The sequence below is a fragment of the Carcharhinus amblyrhynchos genome, chromosome 4, assembly GCF_965287045.1.
Source record: "Carcharhinus amblyrhynchos chromosome 4, sCarAmb.v2.hapA, whole genome shotgun sequence".
Taxonomy (NCBI): domain Eukaryota; kingdom Metazoa; phylum Chordata; class Chondrichthyes; order Carcharhiniformes; family Carcharhinidae; genus Carcharhinus; species Carcharhinus amblyrhynchos.
The window spans coordinates 79,733,997-79,759,060 of NC_137327.1; the positions used below are offsets into that span (position 1 = coordinate 79,733,997).

At 42.2% G+C, this 25,064-nt stretch overlaps 1 long non-coding RNA gene across 1 annotated transcript in view; it reads left to right on the forward strand.

The window, feature by feature from the left end:
- The first annotated feature begins 19,558 nt into the window (after positions 1-19,558).
- LOC145342651 (uncharacterized) overlaps positions 19,559-25,064 on the forward strand; it is a 112,894-nt gene continuing 107,388 nt past the window's right edge. Inside the window, exon 1 of the long non-coding RNA XR_013886585.1 lies at positions 19,559-19,700. This is a non-coding gene — a long non-coding RNA (uncharacterized LOC145342651). The remainder of the gene's footprint in view (positions 19,701-25,064) is intronic.

A 25,064-nucleotide genomic window follows, 5' to 3' on the forward strand; every position in this document is an offset into this window, starting at 1 on the left:
CAAGCAGGTCTGGCCAGGAAACCCAGCTGAAGAATTGCAGTTACACACGGGGGGGTAAATTTAGCATTCCTGTGCTGTTTGCTTAACCTCATCAGTGAGAGATCCAATTCATTTTTGTGACCAGATTTCATTATAATAGAGCTCTGCTAGTGCTAACCAGTATCACTTAACCAACTTATGATGCGGCGGCCAGGAAATCTGGATGGATTATTTAAAAAAACCTTGAAACCCTTAAAGCAAAGTGTACTTGCCGCATGCTAACTACAACATTCGCTTTTCTGAGTCCTTCAGCAAGATAGTTAGAACTAAGATCCCAGATTTGCAGAAGAAACAACTGGGCGACTTAGGTTCCGGGAGGGGGAGTTGCAAATCAAACAAAGACAGAGTCAGAAGGAAGTCTTCTTCCCCTATTATGGGTGCCTATTCAGACTAATGAAAGAGATGGCACCAATGCCACAAACACTGTTCACATGACTTTGATCATCTTCCTCATGATAGTCAAGGTCCTCAACCAATGGTGACTCAATGCTTCGTTCCTTGATCCAAAAAAATGTTATGCAGCAAACAGCAAATCACTATCCTTTGAGGCATATTATGCGGACTATGCCACAGGGGAGATGCTAGGTATGCTCAATCATTGCTTGAAGACTTCAATGGTGCATTTGATGAGAGCCCCATTAATCTATGTGTCTGGACGTAGCAAGTTTCCTCACTTCCAGAATGTAAATGGAAATTGTGCAGTTTATTAATGGCCAACTGAACAGTTGTGCCCAGATAGCAAACTGAAAATCTACCCCGCTGTTCCTTAGGCCACAATGCACTCCATTGACACATCATTACTCCATGATTAATGTGCTCGGTTTCTTGAACTGATATAGAAAAGTGATCTCAGGAAGAAGATTACAATAGCAATACTGCAAGGTGGTCAGTAACTGTTTTTTTTCAATTTCAAATTAAATTTGGATTGAGTATCATGAATTATTAATTAGATTGTAAGCGTCACAGTATTTTTACTGCACTGCAGCAAATATAATAGCAATTATTTGAATTGTTTTGTAATTTTTATAACTAAAAAGTACTAAAAAATCAACAGTGTCTCATGGTCTACAACTATTTTGAACCCATCCATCTGGTATCATATTCAATTATAATTTGTATCTAATTTGTGCTGGTGGTAATATTTCCAATTTCAGAATGAAATTTTTCAGCAGCATCTTTTGCCGTGAACATCCAAGGATGAGGAAGCCACTTAAAGAAGAGCCCCAAAAGATCAGCACACCATTTCTTGTTTGAGTCAAATACTGTGCTGTGATCTTCTTTCAGTGTTTAGTTGGGAGCCTGAGGAGGTAATGCTTAGGCATTCCTCTCCCTCTAAAAAGGAATCCTGCAGCCTTTCCACCAAGGTGCTTTTTGTTACTCATTCATTGGACATGGGTGTAACTGGCTGGCCAGCATTTATTGTCTATCCCTAGTTGCCCATGAAGGGCAGTTGAGAGTTAACCACATTTGCTGTGGCTCTGCAGTCACATGAAGGCCAGGCAAAGATGGCAGATTTCTTTCCCTAAAAGGCATTAATGAAGCAGATGGACTTCTCCGACAGTTAACAATGATTTCATGGTCATCAGTAGATTGCTAATTCCAGATATATTTTTAATTGAATTCAAATTCCACATTCTGCCATGGCGGGATTTGAACCTGGGTCCCCAGAATGTTAGCTGAGTTTCTGGATTAATAGTCTAGCAATAATACCTTTAGGCCATTGCCACCACTCCATTAGCTGCTTGTCAGAATGGTGGGATCGGTAATGGAGAACAGGGTGATAGTGTGCCTTCTTAGTCCAACCTTACTGGCTGTAATTTATGTGTAATGAATGAAGATAGGGGAGTCAGCAGGCTTCCCAGTGGGGATAGGGAGGCCAGGAAAATTAAATTGCACTCCCATGGCAGCCCTTACAATATAACATCCCCACATTTTCCACAAAATTTCCACAGCTTTTGGAGGAAAATGCAAGCCCCTGGTATCTAATTTTCTCAACTTCACAATAGTTGGGATTTCCCATTCCTACGCTTTGGTGTCAGAATACCAGTTACAGCAAATGTCTTATTTTTCCACTATCGAGGAAACAGTGAAGTTATTTTGTTTGTGCAAATCCCTGTGTTCACTCCTGACTCATAGTTCAGACTGATTATATTGTTGCTGTCTCTCTGTGCTGCCTGAACAAGAAGTAAAGAGAAAATAAATTGGCAGAAATTGTGAGCAGTTGGAATAGAAAGACTGAATCATAGAATCCTTACAGAGCAGAAGGAGACCAGTCAGCCCATTGAGTTTGCACCAACTCTCTGATAGAATGTTTTACCCAGGCCTGTCCATCCCCAGCAACCTCATGTACTTATCCCACTAATTCTCCTGAGAGCTTTTCCATTCATTTCGGTTCATGAGACAGAAGCTCTTTGTTGACACAATCTTTTAAATACATTTCAAACTTTGAGAAAATGAATTGTTTCTCATAAGACTTGTTTTCATAGAATCATACAATACCAAGAATGTAGAAGGAGGCCATTCGGCCCATAAACCTGCATCAACAACACTACCCAGGCCCTATTCCCCTAATCCCACATATTTACCCAACTAATCCCCCCGACATCCTCTAAACTAAGGGGCAATTTAGCATGGCCAATCAACCTGACCCACACATTTCTGGACTGTGGAAGGAAACCAGGGCACTCAGAGGAAACCCATGCAGACATGGACAGAATGTGCAAACTCCGCACAGTCACCCAAGGTGGGTGGGAATCGAGCCCAGGTCCCTGTTGCTGTGAGGCAGCAGTGCTGACCACTGTACCATTATTCTATTTCTAATTCCTTTTTTCCTCAACATTTATCACAAAGTATGGAAATCAGCTAGGTTTTTGCTGGTTGATATGGACAATTTAATTATTTTTCAAACATGTTTGTATTGTAAGCAAACACCCATAATGTTATTTGAAGACACATATGTAGGGTCTTTTCCTCTTCACTCACACACACATAAAGGTAAAGTCACCATGTCCCCAGATGAATATAAGCTGTTCTCACCTTTGAGGGGGAGAGCTGACTGGAGATGATTTAATCTGAGGGTCACCACACCTCAGGCAAGGGGGCGAGTTTAAGAAGGCTGACCCTTCATGAACTGGTACATCTTGGGACACCAAGGCGCAATTTAGCATGGCCAATTCACCTAACCTGCACATTTTTGGACTCTTGGGAAGAAACCGGAGCGCCTGGAGGAAACCTATGCAGCCACAGGGAGAACACGCAAATACCACATAGACAGTGACCCAAGGCTGGAATTGAATATGGGTACTGTGATGTAGCAGTGCGATGCACTATGCTGCTCTAAATAGGAGTATAGCTCCTACTGGAGATGCTGGGAAGTCATACTGGAGGAGGTGTTGAAATAGTGGTATTGTCACTGCACTAGTGACCCATGGGGGTTCTCTGAAGACCTGAATTCAATTTTCACCATGACAGATGGTAAAATCTGAATTCAGTAGGAAAAAAAGGAATTAAAAATCTCAAGATTAGTGGGCTGGTTACACCAATCACCATACTTCCCGAACACCTAGCAGGCTTCTAAATCACAGCAGCACTCCATTCTGTAAAAGGTTTTCTTTTCTCTCCTTCAGAAGCTGCAGGTGTCAGAAGACCCCTTTCAAGTCCTTTACTGACAGAAGTCACTTTCACTGCTGCGGGTTGGGGGAAGGAATTCCTTCTCCACAGCTGCTCACTCAGCCACACTTTTTGTAACACTAACTTATACCTAGAAAGCCCAAAGCCCTCCCATCTATCAAAGAACAAAGAATAAAGACTGGCATTTGGGCATCCCCCACCCCAGTTGAGTGATACTCCGCTATGAGGTTACCTAAAGCCCTAACCCCTTCAGGGAACCTGCTTCAAGCCCTGCTCCTTGCCACTTGGCAGAACCAGAGTGGCAATGCCAGGGTGCTGGGGGCAATGCCAGGGTACAGCCCAGCCATATCCCTGGCCACACGGGGGCTACAATGGCCTCCAAGCCACACCCTACCCCCTCCCCCTGCCCCCATCACATCCCAGTGTCGTCATTACATCTGGTCTCCTCCATCTGTGGAGCCCAATAGTAATTAGTGCCTGCTTTCCGTTGCGCCAGCGGGTCAGTGAATTCCGGAAGCCAGGTAAATACGATTGAAACCTGGAAATGCACATATAAATATGTTTATCTGTTTCATGCCCTCACCATGGAGAGAGCAGGAAAATGGCACAGATTGCTGTTGGCCCATCTCACAGGATTCTCCGGCCATAATGCAATTTGCACAGGGGCACACAGAGCTGGAGAATTGCCCAGCTGAGGTGATCCTCTGGATTGTGAGACAGCAGAGGAATGAAAATCCTGTGGGAACTGGTCTGGCTGGATCCCTGCTCAGTTATGTAGCACACAGCCAACAAATTGTTTTTGAATTGCAATTAATATTTCTCAGAAAACAGCCAACCCAACAGACATTTGAATCATTCATAAACCCTGGCTTTGGCCAAGGGGTAAAAATATTGGTGAGAACACTGGGAGAACTTGCTGCTGTTGTTTGAACTGTACCATGGGATTGTTTGTGTCCATTTAAACAGGCAGATGGTGCTCAGTTAAATTTCCCATATTAAAGATGACACTTCTGACAATGCAACATTCAGTATTGTGTTTGTGGGTCAGCCCCTGGACTCAGAGCTTGCCGTATGACTTGAACCAATAAATCAGATGCCAAGAGGAAAAAAGACGCTGTGACTGAAGCTAGATCACATTCTCATTCATGAAAAGCTGTACCCTTTAAGTACTATATTGGAATTTATATCTTCCTGGTCAACGGTGCTACAAGATCAAATAAGTAAACAAAAATTGTGTATGGAGTAAATTGCAAAAGAAAAGAAATATATGAAACAGCAATTTTTTTAACACTGTAGAAAAACTTGCTTTAAAATGTTTGCTTTTGCAAGAGATCTCCCAGAACTCCCTTTATGCCCAATATTTATGAATAAAACTCAAACTAATCTAAATAAAAGAAACAATGATCACCATCAATTAACTTCCATCAAATAATGCTTGTCCAAAGAACAAACAGGATTGTTATAATCCCTTGAAGAAGAAACGGGATTCCAGTTGAATTGCATTTGCTGCAACAAAGGTGCGGCCCTAGCACTTGTGGATACAGCACTTGGGGCAAATGGGATCAAAGGCTATAGGGAGAAAACAGAATTAGGTTGTTGAGTTGGGCGACCAGCCATGACAGTGATGAATGGCAGGGATTCCTTTCCGAGACCAGATGCCAGCAGAAACTCAAGAATGGGGGTGCAGCCTTTGTAGTCTTCACTCTACAAAATAGTTTGGATTGCAGGACTGACTCTGAAGTTTGCAACGAAAGTCACCTGCCTTTAAACTGTATACCTGCTATGGGTAATGTACACGAGATGGCTGTGTGTTCACTTGGGTCTTAAGTCAGCTAGTCCTAGTTTCTCTACAGTGGATTGCCACTAGGATCAGTATTTCCACCAATTCTTCAATTTCTACATCAGCAACATGCCACCGACAAAGTCATACAAATGTGGATGACTTTGCCTATGGCTCAAACAACACATTCAACAAAATCAAGTCTATCTTGAATGGTGGACTTAGACCATGGAGAAATATTTCCAGAAACTGAAACATTAAACAATAATTGCTATATTCCATCTTAATATCGGGAATGTCAAGTGCATCCTGAAAATGACCTTCTGATGCAAAACTATGCAATATCCATTTGAACTCATCTGAGCAAAACTGATCCATACACCAAGCCTCCATAACTAACTGAAGAAACTGAAGATGAGGATGAAGAGCATCTGTTCTTCGGACATTGGGGTGGCCCCTGTGTATTCCATAGCCAATTATTACACATCAATATGGAACAGAATTAGCCACACTTGACTTCCTGATGTGCACACTGCAATGCAGCGAATCAGTGGAGACCTCAAGCCAACCCTAACATCTATATTCAATTTTTTTTTATTCATTCATGGGACATGGGTGTCACTGGCTGGCCAGCATTTATTTTTTATTCTTTGCATTTGGGTGGCATGTTGACAGAGTAGTTAGCACTGCTGTCACACAATGCCAGGGACCTGGGTTCAATTCCCGATTTGGGTCACTATCTGTGTGGAGTTTGCACATCCTCCCCGTGTCTGTGTGGGTTTCCCCCGGGTGCTCTAGTTTCCTCTCACAGTCCAAAGATGTGTGGGTTAAGTGGATTGGCCATGCTAAATTGCCCTTTAGTGTCAAGGGACGAGCTAGGGTAAATGAATGGGGTTATGGGGATAAGGCCTGGATGGGATTGTGGTCAGTGCAGATGTGATGGGCCGAGTGGCCTCTTTCTGCACTGTAGGATTCTATGATCTGTGATCTATTGCCCATTGCTGGTTGCCCTTGAGAAGATGGAGATGAGCTGTCTTCTTGAATTGGTACAGTCCATGTGCTGTGGGTTGACCCACAATGTTGTTAGGAAGGGAATTCCTGGATTTTGACCCATCAACTGTGAAGGAACGGCTATATATTTCCAAGTCAGGATGCTGAATGACTTGGAGGGGAACTTGCAGGTGGTGGTGTTCCCATGAATCTGCCGTCCTTGTCATTCCAGGTTTAAGTGGTTGTGGGTTTGGGCAAGTGCAAAATAAAGATATTTATACATTTATTAGTCATAAGTAAGCTTATATTAATGCTGCAATGGAGTTACTGTGAAAATCCCCTAGTTGCCACACTCTGGTGCCTGTTCGAGCACACAAGAGAGGTAGCATGGCCAAGGCATCTAATCAGCATGACTTTGGGAGGAAACCAAATCATTCGGAGGAAACCCACACAAACATGGGAAGAAGATCTGCACAGGCAGTGACTTAAGTCAGGAATTGAACTTGTGTCCCTGACGTTGTGAGGCAGCAGTGCTAACCACTGTGCCACCGTGCCATCATTTCTTGGCTTTTGTAAATGCTACCCCATCCATATACTACAATGCTGCAATTCTCCAGGTCCAGAAAATTTAGAAAAACAAACATGTCCCAGGACCTCAACAACCTCTTTTTTTGGGCATACTTACTTAAACTTCCAAAATGTGATTCCAGTCCTGGTGAAACTTGGAAGCTGAATGGAGTTTGGGAAAAATCACAAACACCTTATAAAATGCCAAGAACAAAAGATCCTTGGCTTTGACTTTTTATAAAGCTCACAAGGATCCCCAAGCCATTTCTATACAAATCAGAGCAGATACAGATAGTTTATGCACAAATGGCAAATTCAGTATGTTACTGTGGTCTCTCATACCAGACCATGGGTCATATAATGACTCAATGGCCAATTAACCATTACAATGGGAGCATTGCAATTTACTATTCACAATACAATGATCTCTATATTGAGGATTAGAGCTTCCACTTTGGGTACAATTGACAGCCTTGGCATAAATTGCACTCAAAATTATAAGAGTTTTCTGCAGCCAAGTTACGGTTCACGTTTCTACACAATTTCATTTGCACAACTAAAAATGTGTAAACCAGTGCAATAGGCAACCTTTTCAAACATACCTACTAATTGTTTTCAATGCAGCAAAAATGATACTTGATATCTTTAAGAGTGGTCACCTAGTGCAATTTGACTAATACCGATAAAACGGATTAATCACAAAAATATACATTTAAATCAAACGTCAAAGCCACATGGCAAGCCAATTCTAAATAGCTTAAAATGATTTAAAAAACAGAACTAGTTTCTAGCACAGTAGTCAGTCTCTGACTAAATTAAATGACGTTTAACACTTAAAACCTTTTAAAAATGTGCATATTACCTTATTTGGATTGATTTTAAGAATCTCTGCAAGGTCGCCCAAATGGGCAGAGTTTGAAGAAACTCACCACGGGTGATTCATTTGTTCTGTGGTTGTGTTCAGTTTTGTGGTTGGGACTGGCTTCCAGCATAATGCATTTTTAAACAATGCAAAAGCTCACAGAAATTGGTCTGCATTGAAAGTAACGTGCATTTGAAATTCTGAGATCATTTGCACACTTTGACTAATTTTAAACAAATTGTGGTGAAAAAGCAGCACAGCCTAGCAGAAGCTCAACACTACCGTGCAATCCAAAACAATAGATGGGGTATGGGCTAGGTGCAGGTAGGTGTCGTTCGGCTGGCATGAACAAGGTGAGTCGAATGGCCTCCATCTCTGCAGTGACTTTTCGATGGTTCTATGGTTCCATGGAATATTCACTTTCAGTTTTATTTCTTTTCATTTCAATTTGTAGCTTGGAAAATCAGCAAGCTACATTTTAATTTCTTGCTTAGCCAAGGCTGCCTCCTTTCAGCATTTGTACTACCTAACTGGCGGCATGATAGCACAGTAGTTAGCACTGCTATCTCAGAGCGCTAGGGACTCAGGTTTAATTCCCGGCTTGGATCACTGTCTGTGCATAGTCTGCACGTTCTCCCCGTATCTGTGTGGGTTTCCTCCAGGTGTCCTAGTTTCCTCCCGCAAGTCCGAAAGGCGTGCTGGTTAGATGCATTGGCCATGCTAAATTCTCCTTCAGTGTACCCAAACAGACGCCAAGTGTGGCAACTAGGGAGGGATTTTCATTGCAGTGGTAATGTAAGCATCGGTTTAACCCTCCTTTTTGTTAATGCTGACCCTAGAAAGAGGAATCTCACCAACCTATTCTGACTACTACTCAACATTGAGCTTGAAGCAATCAAGAAATCATCAATAGATGATTAATGAAATGGCCGTGCTAACTTCATTGTCAGTTCTCTCATCTGATCTGAGTCTTACATTTTTTTTATTCATTCATGGGACATGGTTCACTGGCTTGTCAGCATTTATTGCCCATCCCTAGTTGCCTGAGTCTACCACATTGCTGTTGCTCTGGAGTCACATGTAGGCCATCCCAGGTATGGCTGGCAGATTTCCTTCCCTCAAGGACATTAGTGAATAGATGGATTTTTTCCATAATTGACAATGGTTTCATGGCCATCAGTAGATTCTTAATTCCAGATTTTTTAAATTGAGTTCAACTTCCACCAGCTGCCATGATGGGATTTGAACTTAGGTCCCCAGAACATTAGCTCAGTTTCTGGATCAATAGTTTTGTGATAATACAACTAGGCCATTGCCTCGACTGTAGCATCAAGCTCTCCCGCCTTGTGAAGGTAATCCTTTCAGGAGTGAGTTAGTTATTGAAATAGTAGCATTTTTAGCATATTTCTCCGTTGCTGTCACAGTCTAGTCACTAACCTCAGTATACAAATCATGGCAAGTGGTGCGTAAATGCAAAGTTTAAATAATGAATGTACATCAAAAGAGTTAAATGGCAAATGCCATGTGCTCCCAATAACAAAGCATTTCAACATAATAAGCATCTGAGGAAAGCTCCATGTTTGATATCTTGTCTGTTGGATTTGTTGAATACAGCCGAGCAATGGTACATTTGGCCTGGATAAGCATGGGTTAATGACGGGAAGATCAGCCAGTTTCATGACCTAACTGTTATCCAGTGACTCCTACTCAAATTCTGTGTAGATACATTATGTGACCTGCACCTCCATCCTTGGTGAAGCCTGCTATCCATGCCATTGTCAATATTCACTGGATAGGCTGAAGGTACCAGAGATTGAGTATCAACCCAGTAAGATGTCTTCATGGAGAAAAGAGGATGGACAAGGGTAGGGTAGGGGAAGAACATGGGGATAATAGAACTGGCATGGAAAGGGGCAATCAAGTAGTGAAGGATTCTTTTCTTTCCACTAAATCTTTGCAACATTTTAATCTGGATTATTTAAGTATACTACAATTCCATTGACATTAAGTATGGTTGGCGAGCTACAGTGTCAAAAATATCCAATTGGATTTCACAACAACAAAAAAAACTTAAACCAAGCATGCAAACCATCTTCAGCTATTAAATGTATATAGCATAAAATTATAACCTGCTCAGTGGGCATGGCTAATTACATTGCACACTGAAATCTCAGAAGCAATATATCTAGGATAGTTCAGATTATTGAAGCAGTTATTGTATGTGTTGTTGGAAGTGTTAAATGGAGAATTTTACTGTCAGAATCCCACTGAAAGGTGAATAGTTTATACAGAGTTACTGTGGATCTCGGATGGTGTTACACACAATAAATTGGAGCATCTATCATCATTGGGCTGCTGTTTCTTTTCTATTTGTTTTGCTTTATTCTTGGCTTTCAGGTGGGAATTGGCTTCTGCCAGATGTGGAGGAGGGGAAATACTCCCCTGCCTCTTGGACTTGACTCTGATTTGCATTTTGATGACCAGAACAGGACAGATTAAGTTGTGGTCCAAACAGAGCACTTTAACATTCCTTCATTTGATATACATTGTTTTGGCTAGACAGTGTAGCATGCAGTTTGCTTTTTTGATTGTTATTGTGGAGTGGCTGTTGACATAGTGAACTTACATTAGTAGACTTGAGCTCAATAAGTGCTGAGGCTCAATATTGAAAAAATTGGATACTAGATCAAAAATAGAACGTAAAAACAAATCATAATTAATCTGAACTATTTCCTTTTTAATTGAGGCACTTATGGTAAGACCTTTTCAAAGCTGTAATTACAATAATGTTGATAAATAGGTAATTTTGCTCTGGTCCTTTATCATTGGACATCTCAGTTGTATATGTAGCAATATGAGATGTTTGTTAATAGTGTCATGCCACAGCAAATACTGACAATATTTTGGCTCGTACATACAATGACTATGAATAAGGAATAACATTAAAATAGAACACGTATTCAGAAAAATTGTATAAGTTTGTTTTATAAATACTTTCATTAAGATGATGCACTCACATTGCTAAAAATGGAGGTAATTGACATGAAACTAGTGCTGTACATGAACAAAACCCATTGTAATACTTTAGTTCAGCACACATACTGGTTTCCACTCAACCCTTCAGAGCCACTCCCAACTGTGGGGAAACCCCAGCACTTAAGTACAAGCTTCAATGAGCATCATCTCTTCTCAATTCACTCTGAAAAAAGACCTGGTATATTCTTAAAAGGACCTGCATTTCTAACATTATCGTGTAATCCCAGGATGGATTTACGCACATCAGGGCCTGGGCGTAAGCCTTGATTTTTCTTTCAAGACAAACTGCAGTTACCAGATTATTCCTCTCCTGAATATATCTTTGTGTGAGTTATGAGTTTCTATGGATTAAATAAATAGCTTTTTTAAATTCCTTTAATCGATTGTAGAAAACGTCAACATGGATTGTTTTTCATTGCTATACTCTTGACACTGAAACTCATGCATGAAGAGTGCATTTGCCAGAAATCCACATAATCACAGGTCATTGATGTTTTGGTGCCTCATTCTTAATGAAAGGGAAAACAAGGCTTATGCCCCTGCCCCAATGCACATGAATCCATTTCGGAACTGTATGATAATGTTAGAAATGTAGGTCTCTTTAATAATATACCAGGTTTTGTTCCAGAGTGAATTGAGAAGAGGTGATGCTCATTGAAGCTTGTATTTAGGTTTTGGGTTTCCCCGCCACTGCCCCCCCAACCCCACTTGGGAATGTTCCTGGACAGGGTGAAGATCCAGAAGGTTGAGTGGAAGCCAATGTTTCTCATGAACTACAGTGTCACAATAGAACAGTTGTGAATAACAAAGTATCTTGTGCTGCTATTTCAGTAAATGGGTATTGACCTATAAAACGCTGTCCAAGTGAATAATTAACCCCTCCTGGAGCTAGGAGTTGTCAAAACTGGTCTCGTTCAATATCCACACATGCAATCCATAATGAGCATCATTTAACAATAGACAGAAGAGGGACTGCCTGGTAATCATTGCCAACCATTTCCCAGAACCAGCAATAACAACCAGGTGAGGAGGAGATTCCTGGCTCCCCTTCTGTACAGCACCTTCAGTTACCTCAAAGATTTAAAAAAATATTTTCCCCATAAATGCCTTTTCCAATTCAAATGTATTTTTTTTAACAGATGAGTCAATAAAACCAGGTTTTCTTGAGTCAAAGAAAGAGTAAGATTATTAGTTACTGAACCAAGAAAAGAAAGAAGTATGGGTAGGGTAATGGCACATGCATAGATGTCAGAAGTAAGAAAGTTAAAGTCCCACAAAATGTTAGAAAGATATGTTATTAAGTCATAAGAACATAAGAAATAGGAGCAGGAGTAGGCCATTTAGCCCTTCAAGCCTGCCCTGCCATTCAATAAGATCATGGCTAATCTGAAGTGGATCAGTTCCACTTTCCCGCTTTCTCCCCATAACCCTGAATTCCCTTGTCTATCAGAAATCTATCTACCCGTGACTTAAATACATTCAACGAGGTAGCCTCCACCACTTCAACGGGCAGAGAATTCCAGAGATTCACCACCCTTTGAGTGAAGAAGTTCCTCCTCAATTCCTCAACTCAAGTCCTTTGCTGGTCTTTGAGATGTGGAGTGTTGAATTAGTTGGTTTCATGTAGAATCCTGGGTTTTGACATGGTTTAGGTTCAGAACTTTGATGACGGTACTCTTTTTGGATGGACAGTTGGTCTCTTCCAGCAGTGGTTTTAGATGAGTTTTACATTCTCCCACTGCTTCTGATTCTGCTTGGTAGAACTAGTTTTTAAAATTCCTGTTTGTATATTCGCTGAAAGAAATTTGATTTGCATGTCTTGGAGGCATTGTTGCTAATCAATTAATCCCATTCTTGATCTTTTCCTTTCTGAAAACTTTGACACATTTTAAGATATAAATCTTATCAATGATGGTATGATTTAATGTTCCACAGGGAGTTTTGAATGTCTGACAAGTATCTGGCTGGTTAGCAGTTCCCATTGCCTTAATAGAAAAACTGATCAAAGTCCAGAACTTTGCATTTTAAATGTTTCCCTTTCAAGAGAGTCATTACCTGAGAGAGAGCTTGACACCTCACAGACGTTAAATTCCATGCAACACTTCTGCAGTGAACTTCATTCAGAAACTTTGAGGTCAGCTTTCAAAACTATACATCAAGTGATTTGTGGTAGCCATTTTGGTCAGTATCTTTTTTTGCATGTTTTTAAAAATTGGGTATTCTATATCTAATTCATTATGTCTGTGGTTAGCTGGTGAGGTTGTCGGCATATCTGACTCAGTCACAGCTTCCCGCCATCAGGACATTGTGCAAGCAGCTGTGCTTTAATTCCTATCCCAGCTGAGATCAATTAGTGACACAGATTGAACTTGGGACCTTGCGATTTATATGCTACAAATCAGTGGTATTATCTAGTGGGCCATTAAAGGAGTTGCCAGTCCCTTATAGTATATCATTTTTATCTCCTCTCCACTTCTTGTTGTATTATAACCTTAAAGCATATCCCTGATTCTGTAGGTAAGCTCTGTTCCTCTAATCTTTGTGCATAGCTCTTCCTTTTGTGGTCTTTTTTATGTTAATGTATCTGTCAGCAGAAAAAATGATGCTTTTCAAATGATTGGGGAAAGCTTCTTTTCAAAACTATTAATATTAAGTACTTAATTGCTCATGAGCATTATTATCCAAGAATATTTATTGAAAACTAAAACAATAATATTCTGTTAACTTTTTGTAAGATGAAACCTATAATGAGATTTGCTTTAAAGAGAACTGGTTGGCAGTTCGTGTTTAGTGCATGCTGTAAGTTAGCAAATAATATTTTACAAGACTTTGGTTTGCTGTTATGAACAATTCGTGCTTGCTTAATGACATGATAAAAGTATTGCCATACATAATGCATGTCATAAATCATTGTTATGTCACCAGAAAATTAGATTAATATTTTCATAAATCTATTAATGCAGGTTTATAACCAGTCATATTCTTCTTGGGAATCCCACGCTATATAAATGGACACTGCTGCCAATTTCTCAGAAATCACTCATTACAAAAATATATCCCTGCTTCTGAAGTGCTTGATACCGTTATAAATGCTTTAATCTGTTATTGATAAGATTTCGCAGAAGCTACAGAAAGTAATAGGTTTTTGAGGGAAATTAAGCCTTGAAATGGCTCTAGGAAATGTTTTTCCTTTAACTAACAGATCTTCCAAAGACATCAGTCACAGCAGGTTGGAACAATTATGTAGAAAGTACAGCAGAAATATGACCAATCAGCCAATCTTTTTAATGCTGCGTTTATGCTCCATATGAGCCTTGTCTCATCCTATTTCAATAGCATGGTGGCATAGTAGTTAGCACTGCTGCCTCACTGCGCCAGGGACCTGGATTTGGTTCATGGTTTGCATCACTGTGTGTACTGAGTCTGCACATTTTCCCTGTGTCTGCGTGGGTTTCCTCTGGGTTCTCTGGTTTCCTCCTACAGACTGAAAGACGTGCTGGTTAGGTGCATTAACCATGCTAAATTCTCCCTCAGTGTACCCGAACAGGCACCAGAGTGTGGCGACTAGAAGATTTTCACAGGAATTCCATTGCAGTATTAATGTAAGCCTACTTATGACACTAATAAGTTAACTTTATTGGTATATTCCTTTCCCACTGATGTGCTTAAATACATTAAGGGATATTGTATTTTTTGAAATGGTTAGAATATTATCCACACAATATCATAAGACGCATGTGTGATACCTACAAAGCATGCGGACTACATATAAACTTTTTGATACGTTACTGTTCAATCATTACACATGGCAAGTCACAACAGACTGATAATTCATGTGAAGCAGGATTGGAAGTAAAGGGATAATTGGATCAGATATATTTCATTTTCTTTCTTCGTGTGATTATTTCTATATTCCCTCTCTAATTACCTATGTCCACATTTACAGTGTATTGGAAAATGCCTGCATGAATTTGTCATCTCATTAGTGGTGGCGCTGCAGTGCCTCCAGTACATGGAGTATCTAATTATTGTGTGTCCAACATCCACATGTAGTGTGCATTCTAAACTTAGGTATCAGAGATTACTATGGAAGCAGTTGATGGGGTGTGGGTAAGGGACGCAAAGGGTGGATTTTAACTATTGCGTGGTTGGATGGCCAACGATAATGCTGTCAGGACACACGATTAGCGATCTGAGCGGTAGATCATGCCAGGACCGTGAATCAAGGTGGGCAAATGCCAAGAATAATGCCACCCATGCTGATTGTCCAGTGCATTCAAACCCAGGACATTCCCATGGTGAGTACACCATCAAGTTTCTTCAGCCTACTTCAAGCATGCCAACTAAGATTTTCCAGCCATTTTTGCTGTCTGGAGATGGCATCCCTGTGACAGACTAGGTGGGCTAACTAAGGTCAGGCAAGCTGACTGATCCTCGCTGACTGCCTGCACGCCGCAGTTGGCATTAATACCAATGATGGTCATAGGGAAAATGCAGATCATTGGAAGGTGTAAAAACTGGGAAAGACATTGAGCATGACTATTAGTACATGGGAACAGTGATTGTTCAGTTGAACTGCTTTTTAGTGGGCTTCTGCCAAAGAACTCTGGCAGTAGCCAGCATTATAGCTCTCCCACTTCTTTGCCTTCCTTGCTTTCTTGAGTATTGTCTTCCTCATTATGCCCTATATTGTCCTTGTTGCATTTCAGCAATGCAATGTTCACACATAATTCATACCACATTGCCATTTTGGAAGAGAAATGGATTGATGCATACCACTTTGCCTAGTTTTAGCAATGTGTAGAAACAGAAGTACATAAAAAGATAAGATTAGAATGATTTTTATATGGCAGAGGGAAGTGGGAATGTGACTGTGATTGCTGCAACACGTAATACATACGGAGGGCATCTCAGCATTTCTGGTGCATTGGATCCCTTACTCTGCTGTCGGGAGCCAGCTTCCCGTCAGCTAAACTGGGCCCACTATTTGTGGGAACTGAGGCCGAATTAATAAACCCAGTTGTTAACATTGAATTGGCCTTAAGAGAGCCATCATGAGCCTGGTGAGGTAACCTGCCATGAAAATGGTTCAGGGCGAGATGGTGCTGGGGAACCAGCATCCAGGCTGCTGCTCGATTCTTAGCACCTGTCTGTTTCAATTAACAATTCTCGCACGGTCTAAACCTCAGACTAGAAAATGCTCAAGTGTCCTGACAGGACCATGAATGGACACCTGCTCAGCTAGTAGTTAAAATCCACCACCTCTTATCCGTACACATGTCCCATCAATATTTTAGAACATGAGGCTTTTTGCACATTATTCTCACTTGAATAACCAATGAAAATGTTGAGTTTTGTTGAACAAGGTGTAGTTGAATTTTTAACAGGGTACCTAGTCATAGTTATTGATGTTTTTCTGGTCTTGTAAAACCAATTTTAAAGGAATAGAGTTTCATCTCCTCAGGAGAATGTTCAAAATTGCACGATTTTTAAAATATTAGGAAATATTTTGTATGTCCCCAATTTATTTTGTGTTCGCTACATTGATTAAAATTTGAATTGTGTTCCATGCTCTTTCTTTCCTGTTTTCCTGTAGGAAATAATTCTTTTATCTGATAGGCTGACCAGTCTGCCCAGTGCATGCTGGCTGCCCTGTTACAGGATTCCACAGGACCTCTGGAAATGGTACAAAATTCAGAATAATATTGTTTTTTTCATTCTTTCATGGGTTGTGAGAGCCACTGGCCAGATTAGCATTCATTAATTGCCCAAGAGAAGGTGGAGCTGAGCCAAACTCTTGAACTGCAGCAGTCCAACTGGTGTAGGTATACCCACATTGCTGTTAGGGAGCGATATCCAGCGACAGTGAAGGGGAGAGAATATAGTTCCAAGTCAAGGTAGTGTGCATCTTGACAGAAAACTTGTAGGTGGTGGTATTCTCATGCATCTGCTGCCCTGGTCCTTCCACTTGGTAGAGGTCACAGGCTTCAAGGTGCTGTCAAAGGAGCCTTTGTGAGTTGCTGCCATGCATCTTGTAGATGGTACACTGTACAGTCGTGAAGGGAGTGAATGTTTAAGTTGATGGATGGGGTGCCAATCAAGTGGGTTGCTTTTTCCTGGATGGCGTTGAGCTTCTCCAATGTTGTTGAAGTTGCATTCATCCAGGCGAGTGGAGCATATCCCATCACAGTCCTGATTTCTGACTTGTAGGCGGTGGATAGGCTTCGAGTTGCCAAGAGGTGAGTTACTCCCCCCATAATTCCCAGCTTCTACAGTATTTGTATGGCTGATCCAGTTCAGTTTCTGGTCAATGGTAACACCAGAATGTTTCTCCAAGGTTCAGCGATTGCAATGTCATTGAATATCAAGGGGACATGGTTAGATTTTCTTTTGGAGATAGTCATTGTTTGGCATATGTGTAGCATGAATGCTGTTGCCACTTATCAGCCCAAGCCTGGATATTATCCAGGTTTTTCTGCATTTTAATGTTGACTGCTTCAGTATCTGTGGAGCCACAAATCATACAGAGCATTTTAAAATCATCAGCAAACATTTCCACTTCTGATCTTATGATAGAGAGAAAGTCATTGATGAAACAGATGAAGACTTGAAGGAGACTTTCTTGAACTCCTACAGCGATGTCCTGGGACTGAGAAGATTAATCTCCAACAATTACAGTCATCTTCCTTTGTGGTAGGTAGGGAGAGCTTTCCCCCGATTCCCAATGAGTTCAGTTTTAGTCGGGTTCTTTGATGCTCCATTCAGTGTAATGTGGCCTTGAATCAGGAGCAGTTGCTCTCACCTCACCTGTTGACTGGGTCAAGACTGTAATGACTTTAGGAGCAGAGTCACTCTGGCAGAACCAAAACTGAGGCTGTAATTTTTCAGCCACGCTTGGTCCAAGACTGGAAAATCCCACCCGAGGTCAATGGACCTTTGCACGGTCCTGTTCCGCCCATTACGTTTCCCGTGGCACACGGGACAGGAAAATTTCACCCTGAGTGTTGTCAGAGAGCAAATTATTTCTGTGTAGGTGTCAACAGCCTCTTCCATCACTTTGCTGGTGATCAAGAGTAGACTGATAAGACAATAATCAAACAGGATGGATTGTGCTGTTTCTTATGGACAGGTCATGGCTTGGAATTTCTCACATTATTGTGTAGTTATACTGAAATGGCCTGCCTAGAGGTATGGCCAATTCTTCAGTACTATTTCCAGAGTGTTGTTAGGGCCATAATATTTGTAGTATCCTGTGTCTTCAACCATTTCTTGATATCATGTGAAATGAATTGAATTGGCAGAAGACCGGCATCATTCTGTGAGGCTGGGGACCTCTGGAGGATTAGAGGTAATCCGTGCTGTAGAGCTTGCTAACTTTTTGCGGGCAGTTTTCTTTGAGGCCAGTACTAAGCATTGTTTCTTCACTAACCATAAATTCTATGTCAGTATTTATGAGCATTCTGACCAAAGCACTCATACCTATCCTATGTTCTCTGTGGCTTACACTTCTGTAAGATGTAAAAGACTGCTATTGTCTGCTGTGTACTGTTAAGATGGTCATGGTAATGATCTATAAAAGATTGGGCAAATTCACCAAGCTGACTTTCTGGCATTAGGGTAGGCATTGTTTGAACAAATGGCAGCAGAATCTATAAGTGATCATCAAAAGAGGTTGACTTGTGCCAATCTCATTGCTCCACAAATACTGCACCGCACTGCACTAGGGGAGAGCATTTTATAAGAGGGCATGATTTGATTGAAGCCCCTATCATTTCAGTCTTCCAGCCTATCCCAGGAGGCAAGGGAACCCAGAATACTCCAGAGCAATGTTACAACTGGTGCCATGGACTCTTGCACAGATGACACTGCACCACCCATTCAGTTGACCACTTGGATAACTGCAAAATGCAACAGGATCACACAATTGCCAACATGGGGAAGAGTTGGCATAGTGATATTGATACTAGATTAGAAATCCAGGACACTGCTCTGGGGACCTGAGATTGAATCCCACCATAGCAGAAGGTGAAATTTAATTTCCAGAAAAGTCTGGAATTAAAAACCTAATGATGACCATGAAATCATTGTCGATACAATCTGGTTCACTAATGCCCTTTAGGGAAGAAAATCTACTGTCCTTACCTGCTCTGGCCTACATGTGTCCCCAGATGATTGGGCTCTTAAATGCCCTCAGCTGAAGGAAAATTAAGGAGGGCAGTACATGCTGGCCAAGCCAGCGATGCCCACATTCCATTAACAAATATAAATGCTGCAATAATCCTGGCCAGGCATCAAACAATTGGTGGCACACGAAAATCACCTTTCTTTTGAAGACTATTTGCATAGCTGTTCCTGGGCCATCCTTTCAATCTCCACTTGCTCCTGCTTACCAATCTCACCCGATTCTTGTGCTTCCAACTCACTGTGTACAGTGTGCAGATTGTCAGAATTTGAACTGCTGCATCTAAGAATGAGAAGGACTAACAGTCAGGAAAGGTCCCCCATGTATGGAGGATGTGAACACCATAATGTGTGGATACTTACCCTTCCTTCTCTGTTTATGCTTAACTCTCTCAGTCACAAGCTCAACAACTGCCAGTCATCTGCTATCTGCTAATCCTTGACCCTCTCCTTCTTTCCAAGTTCATCAGAAATACTGGCTGCAGCTAGACCAAGAGTTCTGAATGCTTGTCTTCCTGAACTACAAGGCAAGATGGCCAGTTAATGCTGACAACTCATCCTGAAGTAAAATGAGACCTGATTGTGAACATGGATTGCACCAAATCTATTAGTCAGGTAAAACAGACATTCACTCAATTTGAACGGAACTCAAAAAGCCACTTCCAAAAGTGGATTTTTCGGGTATCATTCTTTATAAATGAAATTATTTTCTTATAAGTTCTGAGGTAGAATTGCTGATGCAGTTGAGGCCTTAGCGTGACATCCTATACAGCCTCTAACTCACTGCCTGGCTACTGATGTTACCACCCCTACTTAGGAATCTGGAGTTCTTTGCCAGATGACGTATCATTGAATTTGGAAGGAGATCCTAGGAATGCTCCTATTGTTGAGGCCATTGTAGAAGTATAAAATCACTAGAGTGCAAAAGGAGGCCATTTGGCCCAACGAGCCTGCACCAATAACAATCCCATCCAGACCCTATCCCTGTAATCCTGTGTATTTACCCTACAAATCCCTCTGACACTAAGGGGCAATTTAATATGGCCAGTCTACCTAACCTGCACATTTTTGGACTGTGGGAGGACACCAGAGGAAACCTACACAGGCAGGGGGAGAATGTCTGCATGGAGTTTGCAGAATCACCCAACGCTGGAATTGAATCCGGGTCATTGGCACTGAAAGGCAACAGTGCTAACCATTGTGCTACTGTGCTGATATTTTATGAAATATTATGATAATTCATCAACTGCTGGCTGAGATTATTCACAGTCAATTTACTGTTAGCAGAGTGCAGGAACTAATAGATTGATTAGACTGACTGATTATATTGTACAGATGTTCAACATGATTTTTGCAGAAGGATTCAGTACATGGAGAGTTAATGTGGGACTGATTACAGTCCTGTCCACCGGGGATGTAAAAAGGTACCTGACATAGAGTTATGTCAACATTGTAGAGCTGGATAGCAACTTATAAGGACATGACATGGAGTCCTTTCCTTACATGTACCTTCTACTGTAAATATCGGCATAGTTCAGTAATAGTAACAAAGACTCGATGGAAATTTCTACAAGACTGCTTAATAGTGTCTAAGCTATAAACATTAAATTAGCAACAAAACAATGGAACAACTTTGTTAAAGATTGCATTAAAATACATCCAATTCAGAGTTTGCTGGGTTAACGCATTCAGCTTAATCAAGCACTTGACAAGCCTGTGAATTAATTACATATCAAATTGTTCAGTTAAAATGTTAGTACGGTCAGGCAATACTACACAAACAGTTCTGTCAGTTTTGTCACTGCATTGATTGGACGGCACGGTAGCACAGTGGTTAGCTTATTAGTGTCACAAGTAGGGTGACATTAACACTGTAATGAAGTTACTCTGAAAATCCCCTAGTCGCCACTCTCCATCGCCTATTCGGATACACTAGGGGAGAATTTAGCATGGCCAATGCACCTAACCAGCACGTCTTTCGGACTGTGGGAGGAAACTGGAGCACCCAAAAGAAGCCCCCGCATACATGGGGAGAATGTGCAGACTCTACACAGACAGTGATCCAAGCTGTGAATCGAACCCAGGTCTCTAGCGCTGTGAGGCAGCTGTGTTAACCACTATGCCATCATTCTGCACAATTTTTAATCCCTTACTGGTTTATCTTTAATATTATTAATGTTCAAATCAATGACTCATTTAATGCAGTTTACCATTTTTGGTGGACCAAGTTTCTTTGCACAACTTATTTTAAATAACCATAAAACCTTAAAATATAGCATGGTTTTATAAATAAGCATTAAAAACTGACGTGAAAAGATCCTTACCTGTCACCTACATGCCTTTGTCTTGATTAGAATTGTTATATAATGATCTAAAAAGGGGACCCCAGCTGATCTCCCCTTGGTTCAATTCCAATCAGCCTAGCTGAGGCTAGCCGACATAAGCAGATGCTAGGGACCAAACGACCTTCCTGGGACAAAGAGTTGAGAAATGGAAATTTTAAATGATCTTTGCATTGAAATATTTTTCTATGAATTGTAATACACTAGGGATAATTTTAACTTTGTTCGATCTATGCTACTACACAGTATGGGTTCAGCTGCTAGTTACGCAGCATTCCCAAAGTCAGGAAAAATGAAAAGTGGATGATTTGAAACAACGGGCTGGGTTTCAAAACCCAACCCTGTCACAAAAAATTGAAAAACCTCAAGGCCAACTCAAATTCACCTACCACTGTGTTTAACAGAAGAATGAGCAGCCAATTTGTTCCCAGGAGGGGATTTTGAGAGGGGGGATCGCTGGTGATCTACAAACTTTTAACAAGGGTGGAAACCTCGATGGCAATTCTCCCATAAGTGCTGAATTGGCGGGAAAACTGTTCTGGATCGCAGCAGTTCTGATAGTTCAGCTTCTCAGCTGATCCTCCGCACTCTGTGCACTCCAGACATCCCAATCATGCATCTCATTAGAAACCTGGGAAAGTCCTATTCGTGCTGGAGTCTGACAGTTCTGGAAATCTACACATGTGCAGCGGCCCCAAACTGTCAAACTCCCATTTGCTGGCCAGCTCAATCGCTGGCCAGCCCAGCCCACCTGCAGTGTTGCCCCTCCAACCTCCCCCAAGGCCTGATTGTGGCCCCCACAACAATTTCCAGGCCAGCCTGAACACCCGCCCCCCTCCCCCACCCTGTCCTGGAGTGCCCCAATGACCAGGCCACACCCTCCAGCAGTGGCAATCTCTCCACCCCCTCACCCCTGCAGAACCCCCTCAGAGGCAGCCTCAGCCCACCCCAATCACTGCCCTCTGTCCATCCCAGACCAATTGCCATGCCGAGTGGCAGCGGGACTCACACCCCTACTGATAGCCCCTAGCCCCCATGCCCTTTGCACTGCTCGATGCTCAATAGGCAGTGCCAAGGTGCCCCCTGGGCATGGGCACTTTATCCCTTGGGCAGTGCCAGGGGCACAGGCTGGCACTGCCAGGGTGCCCATGCCTAGGGGGCACTATCCCCGGCCACCCAACCCCCGGGGGACCCCAATTGCCCCCCCCTTCACTGTAGCGGGGTCTCCCACTAGCTCGCTGAATGTGGGAAGCTAGTCTGAACCCCACCGGAGTGAAGAACTCTTCGTGGGGTGAAAGATTCAGTTGGGACCCAAAAGAAATTGTGGAGGCATTGGTGGTGATCTGTCAGGAATCACGGGAGATAGGGAGGGTACCAGAGGACTGGAAAGTAGATAATGTAATACCACTGTTTAAGTTGGGAGAGGGGCAGCAGACGGGAAGTTACAGGCTGGTTAGTCTAACTTCAGTCATCAGCAAGATTTTAGAGTCCATTATTAAAGGTGAGATGACGGAATACTCGGAAGTGCATGATAAAGTGACTGAGTCAACATGGCTTTGTCGAGGGGAGGTCATGTCTGACAAATCTGTTAGAGTTCTTTGAGAAGGTAACAAGGAAGGTAGATAAAGGAGAACTTGTGGATGTGATTTATTTAGATTTCCAGAAGGCCTTTAACCATGTGCTGCATGGGAAACTGTTAAATTAGTTAAGTGCCTATGGTGTTAAGGGTAAGATCCTGGCATAGATAGAGGATTGGCTGACTTGCAGAAGGCAGAGAGTGGGGATAGAAGGATCTTTTTCAGGATGGCAGTCAGTGACTATTGGTGTGCCTTGGGTCAGTGCGAGGACCACAACTTTTCACAATATACATTAATGATTTGAGGAAGGAGCTGAAGGCACTGCTGCTAAGTTTGCAAATGATACAAAGAAATATAAAGGGACAGATAGTATTGAGGAAGCAGGGGGGCTGCAGAGGGACTTGGACAGATTAGGAGAGTGAGCAAAGAAGTGGCAGATGGAAAAGTGTGACATTGGTAGGGCTAGGGAACCGTGGTGCACCAAAAAAGTTTTTTCGTTGGTTAAGAGGAAAAAGGAGGCTTATGTTCGGATGAGACGTGAGGGCTCGGGTAGTGCACTAGAAAACTTTAGATTGGCTAGGAGGGAGTTGAAAAGTGAGCTAAGAAGGGCTAAACGAGGACATGAGAAGACTTTGGCTGATAGGGTTAAGGAGAATCCTAAGGCGTTCTATAGGCATGTTAAGAACAGAAGGTTGGTTAGGGCAAGATTAGGGCCAGTTATAGACAGCAGAGGGAAGTTATGTGTGGAACCGGAGGAGATTGGAGAGGCATTGAACCAATATTTCTCTTCGGTGTTCACGCAGGGGGACATGGATATAGCTGAGGAGGACACTGGATTGCAGGGGAGTAGAATTGACAGTGTTGCAGTTGATAAGGAGGATGTGCTAGATATTCTGGAGGGTCTGAAAATAGATAAGTCCCCTGGTCCGGATGGGATTTACCCCAGGATTCTCTGGGAGGCAAGAGAAGTGATTGCAGAGCCTCTGGCTCTGATCTTCAGGTCGTCGTTGGCCTCTGGTATAGTACCGGAAGATTGGAGGTTAGCGAATGTTGTCCCATTGTTTAAGAAGGGGAACAGAGACTTCCCCGGGAATTATAGACCGGTGAGTCTCACTTCTGTTGTGGGCAAGGTTTTAGAAAAAATTATTCGGGATAGGATTTATAGTTATTTGGAGAGTAAAGAATTGATTGGAGATAGTCAGCATGGTTTTGTGGCGGGTAGGTCGTGCCTTACTAACCTTATTGAGTTTTTTGAGAAAGTGACCAAAGAGGTGGATGGGGGTAAGGCAGTGGACGTGGTGTATATGGATTTTAGTAAGGCGTATGATAAGGTTCACCATGGTAGGCTTCTGCAGAAAATGCAGATGTATGGGATTGGGGGTGATCTAGGGAATTGGATCAGGAATTGGCTAGCGGATGGGAGACAGAGGGTGGTGGTTGATGGTAAATATTCATCATGGAGTTCGGTTTCGAGTGGTGTGCCTCAGGGATCTGTTTTGGGGCCACTGCTGTTTGTAATTTTTATTAATGATCTGGATGAGGGTATAGTTGGGTGGATTAGCAAGTTTGCTGATGACACCAAAGTCGGAGGTGTGGTAGATAGTGATGAAGGGTGTCATAGTTTGCAGGAAGACTTAGACAGGTTGCAGAGCTGGGCCGAGAGGTGGCGGATGGAGTTTAATGCGGAGAAGTGTGAGGTAATTCACCTTGGTAGGAATAACAGATGTGTCGAGTATAGGGCTAACGGGAGGACTTTGAATAGTGTGGATGAGCAGAGGGATCTAGGTGTATGTGTACATAGATCCCTGAAAGTTGGGAGTCAAGTAGATAAGGTTGTTAAGAAGGCATACGGTGTCTTGGCGTTTATTGGTAGGGGGATTGAATTTAGGAGTCACAGCGTCATGTTGCAACTGTACACAACTCTGGTGCGGCCGCACTTGGAGTACTGTGTGCAGTTCTGGTCCCCACATTATAGGAAGGATGTGGAGGCTTTGGAGAGGGTGCAGAGGAGGTTTACCAGGATGTTGCCTGGTATGGAGGGGAGGTCCTATGAGGAGAGG